Genomic DNA, 11,619 nt, shown 5'->3' on the forward strand with positions numbered 1-11,619 from the left:
GGTGGGTGGAGGGTCTGCTGGGGCCAGCAGGGGCAGCACCATGGCCAGCAGGAGTGTGGGGTACTGGTTGTTGCTGGCAGGGGCTGGCCTGGAGCAGTGGGGCACTGGGCATTGCTGGCAGCAGTGGGGGTGGGGGCAAGGGGAGAGGCTGGAACAGCCCTGGCCTGGGGAGGCAGGGTGGGCAAAGAAGAAGCTGTGCTGCCCATGTCCTGGGCATGCAGCTTCTGGGCAGGGAAGTGACTGGCCAGTGATCAGAGTTCCCCCGTGTAGCTGGGAAAAGAAACAGCTTTAGCCTTTGACCTTAGTTGTTCCTCCTTTGCTTTATGAAATTACATGCTATGAAGCCTTCTCCAGAGTAATTAATTTTTTTAAAGTTCAGCTTCAAAGTACTGCTTGTTCTAACCATGTGTTGGCAAAGTAACGGGAAAGTGTGTTGCATTTGCCCTTGGTCTGCCTAACTGATGCAAAGATCTATTTGGGTCTGGAATGACTATCAGGAGAGCATGAAGCATGGCATGCCTGCCTCAAACGTGCTACAGCTTGGAATGGATGTAATGCAGCCACCTTAGAAAGCTGGTGGCTATGCACCAATCAGCTCTCTGTCTTGGACAAGCTCATTGGCACATATCCAATGCCACATTACAGCAGCTCTATCCATTCAAGGGCATAGCGTGCACACCATTGTGCCAGAGTTCACTGTGTTGCTCTTGAGCTCTGTCCTTTGATGGCATAAATCTGTCCCGAGGGTTCTTTTAGCAGGATACCTATAAGGCAGCAGAAATACTATTAGCAAAATAAAAGTATCAGTGAAAAATATTCAAAATCTAGTGTTGAAAATTTAAGAATAGTCAAGGATTCAGCTGGCATTCAAACGTACCAGCAGCAGGCTTGAAAATAAAAGTTTGTGATTTAAGAAAAGTTCTCAGTGTTGAGACATCAGTAAGGGTCCATCTGAATTGAGCATCAGAAGTGGGAGAAATTATTAAGGCAGGGGGCCAAAGAGACTACCCTGTACTCCTGCACTAAGTAGTATGCCTTCCCACAGTTATCTCAGGAGGGGCTTAAGGCACACAGTTCTGCCAGGTGCGAAGACAAGAAAAAGTATGATCACACTATCCAGACTAGATGACTTTTGCTCTTGATACTTAATACTTGGGCTACTTAATTTGCATATATGTGAGCTGAAAAGTGTGAAAACATCTCAGAACCCAAAAGACCTATAGGCAGGGAGTATTTTATGGCAGTGCCAACACTAAGGTACACCGTCAGTGTTCATTTCTCAGGTATATTCTCAAACAGCTGTAATATTCCAGGTCTGTTATGGCTTAGCAACATCTCATCTCCCTGAAAGCATGTCCTTCATTCTGCCCTCTGTTCTGAGCCTTTTAAGTACCAAACTTAAATATTCTCTTCCATCTTCCTGTCATGCAAATCCTGCCTGCAGAAAGTACTCCAAGGAAGAAAGCATTGGCAGGATTGCGCTATTGCAAAACCTGGCTGATGGTGAGCTACGTCACTTAAATACTTGGTCAGTAGGTGGTGCTGTTTCATTGTTAAAATAACTCCACCCCCAAAAAACATAAAATTACTCCTGCTCAATGTGTCCAAAACAAGGAGAACAATTAGCTGGCAGTGGGGAGTTCTAACAACCTGTGACTGTATTCCTAACACTGTTCGATTAGAGAAAAGTTTCTTTTGGATTGTTGGCTCCATATATCAGTTGTTCAGTGAACAATGCAATTGGTGGTTAATCATTCAATATGACAACCTAATTTCCACTCACAGCTCTGTGAAAAGGGATAAAAATGCAAGCTTTGGAAACAACATCACATGCTGAGGTAGAGCTTCCATTTTTGTGGCAGTTAGTGAAGGGATGCACCTTTGTAAATGATGTGCCAGAGCCACTGACACTAAACATCCTGGCTGGAGTCCTGGTTGCACAAAGTATATTTGTAGAAATGCACAGTGAAATCCTGATAATGGGCAGTGGGGCATTCCACAAGCTGGTGTTAGTGCAACCATCAGCACTCTTGTGATGCTGCCCTGCAAAATGACCACTGAAATCCAGGCACCCCGCACTTACCCTGGACTTCTAGGATGGAATATTCAAAATAGCCAAAGTAATTTAAGATTACAAGTTCCCTTGACTTTCATACAGCTCTTCTGAAATGTCTTCTGTATGGTCTTCTGGCAGCGAGAGAGACAGTCATAGTAGGGAGAATTAAAAAAGAAGCAAAAGCAAAATACATTCTTAAGAATCAGACTAGGAAAAAGAAGTAAAATCTGATGACAAAGAGTGTATTTGTAGATGGGGAAAATGATGAGGAACAGGAAAGGACTGTATAGTAGCATGAGACAAAGACTCCAAAAGGGGGATGTGAATGAAGACATTTAGCAAGGCAAAGGGAATTTACTGTTAGTTTCCTTCTTGCCCAGACAAATGAAAAAAAAATTCATTAGGCAGAGAAGTAAAAATTGTGTATATGGACATGTTATTGAGACCTAGCTAAATGCTGTTAGTTTAGAACCATGGTAACAGTAATACAATAGACCATATAATAGACTTCATATTGACTCTTACAGCTGCATTTTAGTCTTAGAATGAAACAAAACTGAAATCTTAGTAAAGATTGGACTAAACTCCAAGTTCGGAAACCATTTTACTCAAGACTAGAGTCAGACTGAGATGTTGCATTCAAAAATTCTAATTCAATCACTTAACTTCACAAGCTGGTATAAGCATAAACATGAAAGGCTATTGCGGACTCTTTTAACTGCTGACATAGAGAAATTTGCCACCAAAAAAAAGAATAGTTCTCTGATCCCACACCAACTCCCCACTGAAAAACAGCACAGAGTTAATCAAAGCTGTGCATTAACTTCTTCTATTAAGCCAGACTGCAAAATGTAAATATAAATATTTTCTCGAGCCAGTTCACTCCTGAGGCCTGCAATAAATTCCATAGACCCTCAGAAGAGGTTTCTGGATGGAAAATCTCTCAGAAGAGTGAGCAACGCAGGCCAAATTTAATATATTTCCTCAGTTATCTTTACCTTTTGGCCTCCACAGAAATCCATAGCCTGATTTATTATGCCTTCCAAAGCAGAAACTCTGAGATTGTGCAGGAGGTGACAAATTGTATATTTTTAGCAAATACAGATTCAAATTTAGGCACAATTAGTTAATGTGCATTAATGCACGTGTAGATGCGACCCAGAACTAACTTTAGTGCTGGGTATGCCCTGCCATTAGGGGGCCGGCCTGAGCCCAGGCCCAGGGAACATCCAGGGGTTCGGGTGCAGGGGACCTGCTCCATGGCCCTGCCCCCTAGCCCCCCCCCGCCCTCCACTCTAGGCTTGAACACCCAAAATACATTCCCTCTTGTATATAGTTCCCATCCCCTTATATATAGTTTCCCACTTGTAAGCAGTTTTTTATTGTTGGTGGGTTGGCAAGGATAAGAATGGTTGTTGTGGGGGTAATAAAGTTTTTTTGTCTCACCCATGTCCCAAGGGTTGTGCCGGGGATAGGCAGGGGATGGGGGAGTGTAGGAAGCAGGCCAGGCAGGCTGGAGTGAGGACTGCAGGAGCAGGGGGTTGGGCAGGGCCTCCCATAGCTAGTACCCTGACCCCAGTGGCAGGTGCACTGCTGTCCTGGGGCCTGGGTGGGTGGAGGGGCTGCTGGGGCCAGCAGGGGCAGCACCATGGCCAGCAGGAGTGTGGGGTACTGGTTGTTGCTGGCAGGGGCTGGCCTGGAGCAGTGGGGCACTGGGCATTGCTGGCAGCAGTGGGGGTGGGGGCAAGGGTAGAGGCTGGAACAGCCCTGGCCTGGGGAGGCAGGGTGGGCAAAGAAGAAGCTGTGCTGCCCATGTCCTGGGCATGCAGCTTCTGGGCAGGGAAGTGACTGGCCAGTGATCAGAGTTCCCCAGATTGCTGCCAGGTGCTGTCACCTGCCTCGGGCCTCAACATAACTGCCAAGTGCTGGGAGCCATGCGCCCAGAGGCTGGGGCTCCGCTCGGTGGCCACAGGAGCACATGGCAGGGCTGCAGGGACTTGGGACTAACTTTAATGCCAAGTCTCTGCACATGTAGACACCTGCTAAAAATCACTCAATGCACATTCACTTAATGCGCGTTAAATTAAGTCATGCTTACATGCACGTGTAGACATGCCCACAGTGTGACATTCTGTCACTTTATGGTGACTCACCCACATGTAATGATGTGATTATTTTATAGGTGCAAAGCTTTGAGGTGTGGGATCTTTTATATGAAGAGGCTAGACCCCACTCCACTCTGCCAACCATGCATCCAGGGGTGAGTTGCATCACAGTAGGACAAAGAATTGTGAACAGAGGTATACTTTCATAACTCTCCACACCAAATTCAGTGGAGCTAGCTTTTTTCCCCAGATCTCAACTTTCTCATCTGCTTATAAAATGTACTCCATTCCCCAAATGTGGTAAAAACCTAAAAAGTTCACAATATTAGTCGGCTCCTTATCACTCTTCCACAAGAGAAACGTCACATAAACTAATTTTTATTTGAGAGATCTTTCTTCTTTTTCATTTATATTACGATGTACATGAAAAGTTCATTCACTCATGGAAATCAGTGCAGTAAAAGCCAGATCAGTTGGGCTTAGGTGCCTAGATACCTTTACAAAGCAGACCCATAACTGGCTGATCTGTTAGTGGGAGCGTTTTGATGATGCAATGTTTCTGTGCCTGCTGGAAATATGCTGCAGTTCTGTGCCTGGTGGTACTTAGTATCAAGCTGTGTTGGTGGAATTCTAAGCCAAACTGGTTATTTGCAGTTTAGAAAACATTCCAACTCCTTTGTTTATGCTACTGAATTCAATGTATTTAATAAAGCAGTTTTTCCTTAACTCACCTTTAAATACCTTCAATTTTCTCCAAACATTAGGGGAGGAGATTAAGAAAATATTGTGTCATTGGGCGTGTCTAAACATCACCCTACATCATCATACCAACGCAGTATAGCCATACAGCTCATAGTGCCATACAACGCACTGTGGTGACATTAGCACCACATGGGTCTACACGTGATCAGCATCTATGTCCCTGTAGCTCCCCATTTTAGCATGCCGCTACAGTGATGTAGCAGTGAAATCTAACCATGCACTGCATGCACAGCGCAGTACATGTAGTTACTGCACCATGCTTTAGTACTTCCAAAAGGAAGTACTAAAGCAAGGTGCCAAAGCAACATCACCATAGGACAATGTGTAGACACACCCATTGTCACACTATTAAAAATGGGTAACATCAGAAAAAGACAGATGGCAACAGCATTGAGCCTCTTAAATCTACTTCTAGATACAGATGGAAACAGGGGAGCTACAAATGCTTTTGACTAACACCAATATCAAAGCAAAAGTAATTCATTTGTGCAGGACAATAGCACACGCAGCAGGTTGTATGCACTTTCCAGTGTGGAGAGCCTTACCCAGTCTGACTCCTACTGAAAATTAGTACCTTTCCCAGAACACTAAGTAATCATACTGATTTAAGCAGCAGCAGCATACTCTTAAATCATAAACCCAAAATGAGCCAATTGTGTGCTGTTTCTAGATTCTCCTGGGACTTGTTTCTGTGACTTTTCTAATTGCTGCATAGTTTACCCATGTTTCTTTTATCCCAAACCAATTACTGAACAGACAAATGGCCAATCTTGACTTGCAGGTGAACAACAGTCTTAGACCACAAATGTATTAGACTGCATTCTTTAAATTCAGGCAATAACAGCCAGCAGTTAAATTGTACTCCTGAAAGAGGTTTTTATTAAAGAATGCCAGACACTAAAACCCAAGATGGTTCAGAAGCCAAATTCCTTGTAACTACATACTGGGCACATCTACATGAAATGCTTAACGCAGTGAGTAAACTGATGCTACTGCGCACTAGCGCGTCATGGCAAAAACTGTGCTAATGTGCTAATGCGCAGTAGAATTAGTCTACTGTGCATTGTCACAAAAAGACCATGCGCCTTTGCTACTGCCCATTAGCACTGGCTACTGTGCATTTATGTAGTACCTCATATTAGAGGTACTAAACTTAATGCACAGTAGCAAAGGCACATTAATGCACATGTAGTCACGCCCGCTGAAACTATAAGGACTCCAAGGACAAATAAAAATAATTGGGAGTTGTTTCAAACTCCTTTGTGAGATATCCCCCAAAACACTCTTCTGAAGGTGCCTAAAAAGGCTTCTTCAGTTAAAAAGGGGGAATTAAAATGTAATAATCCTGTAGTATAGGAACCCATACATGATAAGGAAGGTAACATTGTCAATCACAATACAGAAAAGCTAGAGATATGTATGCATTTTAATATAGCCAATTATTAGTATTTCATAAATATGTCTGTTCTATATCTGAATATAGACAAAATAAAACATTTCTCTATTAAAGAGACAAGGATATACTATTCCTTCCATTAACATTCTCCATTCTAGACAGAATGTTAAACAGTAATTAGAAAAGTTAAAACATTTTAACTCAGCAGGACCAATCTCTAGTTTGCACTCAGGACATAAAAATTGCATAAGAAGTTCTCTGTACCATTAATTTTAACAAACCTTGGAACACTAATATGGGAAATAATGAGTAAATAGTTAAGGGATGGAAGCATAATTAATTATGGTTACATGAAAAATAATGGATCTTGTCAAACAATTTGCTATGAGATTATAAATTTTGTTGATAAAGGTCTTGACATAATTTAGACTTGTTAAAGAATTTTACTTAGTACGGTATGCGTTCTGATTAAAAATAGCCCTATACAAAATCAATGTAGCTGAAAATTAATGGATTAAAAACTAGATATCTATCTGACTGAACTCAAAAAGTAATTGCATATGGGGAGTAATCATCCTATGGAAATTTTTCTAGTGGGATCTGAAGAGATTTATTATTGGCCCAATGCTACTCTATATCTTTATTAATGGTCTGGAAGAAAACATAAAATGAGTGCTAGTAAAATCTGCAGAGAACACAAAAACTGGTGAAGTGGTAAATAATGATGGAGTCAGGACAGTTAGGCAGGCAATCTGTATCCATTGGTAAAAGTGCATTTGAACAAAGACAAATTCCAGGTTGTACATCAAGGGTCAAAAGATGTTGATAACACTTAAAAAAATGGAAGACAGTATCCTGGAATTTGGGGCTACTGAAAAAAAGTGTTAAGAGACAAGGATTCCTGGGGGAATGCTTTAGCTAAGTTAGAAGACACTATCATGGCTGCATTGGTGGGGGAGACTCAAATATAAGTAAGAGGGCAGTATTACTTCTACATACAGTATTGAGATTCATTATTGGAAGACTGACCGTTTAATTTTGAGGTGCACACTGGAGACAATGATGAAAATTTGGAAGGCTCAAAAAAGAGATACAAGAATGATTCATGCTTGGAAACACAGTAAAAATGTTAAGAAGCTCAAGAAAAAGGTGTTGAACTAAATGACCTCCCAAGGTTCCATTCATCCCTGTTTTTCTTTCTAAAATGCTAGAAGGTGATGTGATCACAATGTACACAGACCTACCTTAGAAAGAGATTTCTGATAGAATGCAGATTTTGAAAGTAGAAGAGAAAAAATGAGGAGATCCCATCATACTGGTGTGCCTCTGACCAAGCAATCATTGAGAGAGGTATCAATAACTGAAACACAGAAGCATGCTGTGTAGTTCCTGTGTGAATGATAAATCAGGCTCTGTTAGATTTTTGTTATGAAATGTGTTTCTTTACTAAGCATGTCCTGTTTTCCTGGACTGCGATGAGAACAAAATTGCATGCAAGCAGTTTTCTTTTTGTATGAATCTTAGGCCAGGCATCTCTACCCTATCCAAGAGACAATTCTCTGCCTGTTTCTTTCTCCACAGGATATGTCTATTCTGCAGATGTCTGAAAAGCACATTTACAGCTAGCTCACTAAAACTTGCGCACTGTAAAATAGCTATATCCACACACTCTTGAGAAAAATACAGATTATCTTGCTGACAGCCCACACAACAATTTTGTCCTAGCCCCTATTATTTCAGTGTGGAGCATAGGAAAACACATTAGCTCCACACTTCCCTTTAGAAGTGCACCTTTTTCCAGGTAGCACAGGTGTTCACGTCTCCCATGCAACCCTCCCTTTTTCAGCTGCTTTTACTACACTGAGCTGCTTCAGGTAAATGTTTAATGTGCCCATTTGTTTTATAAAGCTCTGTGCTCTTTGTTTCCAAGACTCCTAACAGTAAGCCTTGACTCATCTTCCATAACGGTGTCTTACCTTCCCGTCCATTAGAGTGAAGCAGAACAAAAATATAAAAGAATAGTAGCTGCGAACATTATTTGTTACACTCAAAAATGTGCAAAGTGATTCATAGGAAGCCTGGCAAGAACTCAATTACTCCCAAAGCAGCTGAAAATCTAAACGCAAACCTGACTAACTGAGGGCGACAAACAGAAGAGATGAGGAGGAGATCACTCTTTCACAAAGGAAAAATAAAGAGAAATAAATATGCCAAGAGGCCTAACAGAGAAATGCTTTTCAGTAAATGCTGTTACTTCCTGTTGAGTGGGTGAGAGGACTGCAACCTCAACAGTGTATTCACTGCCAAAAAAGGTGTGTTTTACAGTGAGAGAGCTGTCTTGAATTAGCTGACTTGTGAAACCCTGGTGGAGAGGAAGTACCATTAGCATTTACAAGGATGTAGCTTATCAGTGTCAAGAGCACATCTACTATCTGGAGATGATTTCAAGAAGCCACATCAAGGTAAAAAATATAGTTCCTGGTCAACTTGAGAATGGTACAGCAAGATAGCTATTTCTGTATAAACAACAAAACAAACCAAAAAAACAAATGCAACAAAAGACCCAGCCTGTAAGAATTAAAAAAAGGTAAATGCTGAGGAAAAAGCGTGTGTATTTGAAGGTCCCCATTCCCCTACTCTGGTACCAGGTGCTTTGTCCTACTATCCAAATAACCGTTACACCCAAAATTAACTGCAGGCCATTCTTCAGACATCGTCCCTCCTGTGAAACATGCTGTTCAGTTAGATGAAAACAGATCTCTGATCTATTTTGCAGGTTGATGGCTACTACTTAAGGGAGTCAGAAGCTCTTACACCTATAGGCTTTTATACCTATAGGCTGGGGAACACCCTTCTCAACAACACAGTGGCTGAAAGGGATCTTGGAGTCATTGTTAACTCCAGGATGGACGTGAGCCGCCAATGTGAGGAAGCAGTCAGTAAGGCTAACTGCACCTTGTCGTGCATCTACAGATGCATCACAAGCAAGTCCAGGTAGGTGATCCTTCCCCTCTATGTGGCACTGGTCAGGCCACAGTTGGAGTACTGTGTTCAGTTCTGGGCACCGCACTTCAAGAGGGATGTGGCTAGCATTGAGAGGGTCTAGAGGAGGGCCACTCGCATGGTCAGGGGGCAGCAGGCCAGGCCCTACAAAGATAGACTAAAGGCCCAAATGTATTCAGCCTCCACAAGAGAAGGCTGAGAGGGGATCTGGTGGCCATCTATAAACTCACCAGGGGGGACTAGTGGAAAGTAGGTGAGGCTCTGTTCCCTCGGGCACCACCTGGGATAACAAGGAATAATGGCCACAAATTGATTGAGAGTAGGTTGATATCAGGAGGCATTACTTCACAGTTAGGGCTGCCAGGTTCTGGAATGGGCTCCCAGGGGAGGTGGTACTCTCCCCTACCTTGGGGGTCTTCAAGAGGAGGTTGGATAGATATCTGGCTGGGGTATTATGATCCCAGCACTCGTTCCTGCCCAGGGCAGGGGGTCAGACTTGGTGATCTGTTCAGGTCCCTTCCGACCCTAGAAACTATGAAATACGCTGAACTTATAGAGCTGCTGGAAGTGAAGATTCTATTTTCACAACTGGAATAAGAATAAAATAAAAAGTGGTTGCATTGGAGAATAGAGTTAATGAAACTAGATGAGAAATTCCAGTTAGAATGTTCACCTCACCCCAGTTTAAAGCTCCTAATATGGAGAGAGGTTGATTTAGCCTTGAGTACAGCTTTAATTTTCTCACTTAGACAACTTTCTCAACTATTGGTTTCACATCTTTATATGATTGATGCCTGTGGTCTATGCATATATTGGCCTAGTGTATGATTTCATATTAAAGCTGTGGTATTTTATGAAAACAGATACTCTGATACAATCTTTTCCTCTTAATACTTGGGGCCAGATTGTCAACTTGCTGTTTCCATCACTGGATACACACTCAGATAAACAACCCTGTTCAAATAACAGAACTCCCCATATGAATTGCTGCTCATCAGGGTGATTTAGTTCACTGTGTGATCCTCAGCCTTTTGAGTTGTTTTGGATTGAGTACCTTATTTTATATCCTCTTGCCTACCTAACTATCCCATAAGATATTACAATAATTGATTTCTTAATTGTCCATGCTCACTGATTTTTAAGCAGATGTACCTGTTGTGTTCCCAAAATTGTTTAAATGCAGATTCAAGCAAATATTAATTATGCCAACGCAGATGTCATCATCTTATTCATATGCAATCTTACTTTTTAGGCAAGGATTGATTTAATCTGAGTTATTCTCAGAGTACAATTTAGGGTCAGGGTGGCAAAATCTGACCCACTTTTCAAAAACTGTGGCTGGCATATTTATTCAATATGTGTTAATTTTGATGAGTAGGATCTGATTCTTAGTGGCTGCTACTTTTAGCTTTTATTTTTGTTCATATAAATATCCTGTCTGAAAAACCTTCAAGCACAACAGTTGTATGTATATGAGGAAAAAACTCTGGACTACAGCATTATGCTAATTTACTTGCTGGGATTCCTTAGCTTGAGGCAATATCTTTTCAAGAGAAAAGGTGCTGGAATGTTGCCTTTGTGCTTTGTAATCTGATTAGGTATGTATGTTCCTTCCAGCCCTGTATAATAATGAGCAAAACACTGGAGAATTTAACGCTGTAGATAGCTTTTAAAAAACGGGATTGCACTGTACACTTTAATTTTTTATCAGTTAAAGGCATCAGTTTAATGATTCGTAGAGAGTAAGAGAAGGCTACTCCAGATGTTGAATTTTTAAAAAGTTAATGAACCTGGGGTTTTTTTGTCCTTATTTATGCAACTGATGCTGTACTGTATTATCCAGAATTACCCTTTGCATATATTTATGATTCATTAACTCATCAATTACTAATTAAGATAACTAGTCTATATTAAATGTAGTTAACCCGGGGACTTTTTACATGCTCCCTAAAATCCACAAACAAGGGAACCCTGGCAGACCTATCATATCCAACCATGGGACCCTAACTGAGGAAATATCAGGTTTCCTTGAATCAATCCTAAAAGCGCTTGTCACCCACAGAGCAAGTTTTATACAAGACACTACAGGCTTTCTACAGAAACTTAAAAACATAGACCACATTCCCAGCAACACACTCCTAGCCATCATGGACGTTACCAGCCTATATACCAACATCCCACACCAGGATGGCATCCAAGCCTGCCTTACATATCTACAGGAACAAGATTACAACCCAGAATACAGAACCAAAGATATTACTGACCTTATACACTTCATCCTCACACACAACAATTTC

The sequence above is a fragment of the Alligator sinensis genome, unplaced genomic scaffold (assembly GCF_000455745.1).
Source record: "Alligator sinensis unplaced genomic scaffold, ASM45574v1 scaffold144_2, whole genome shotgun sequence".
NCBI lineage: Eukaryota > Metazoa > Chordata > Crocodylia > Alligatoridae > Alligator > Alligator sinensis.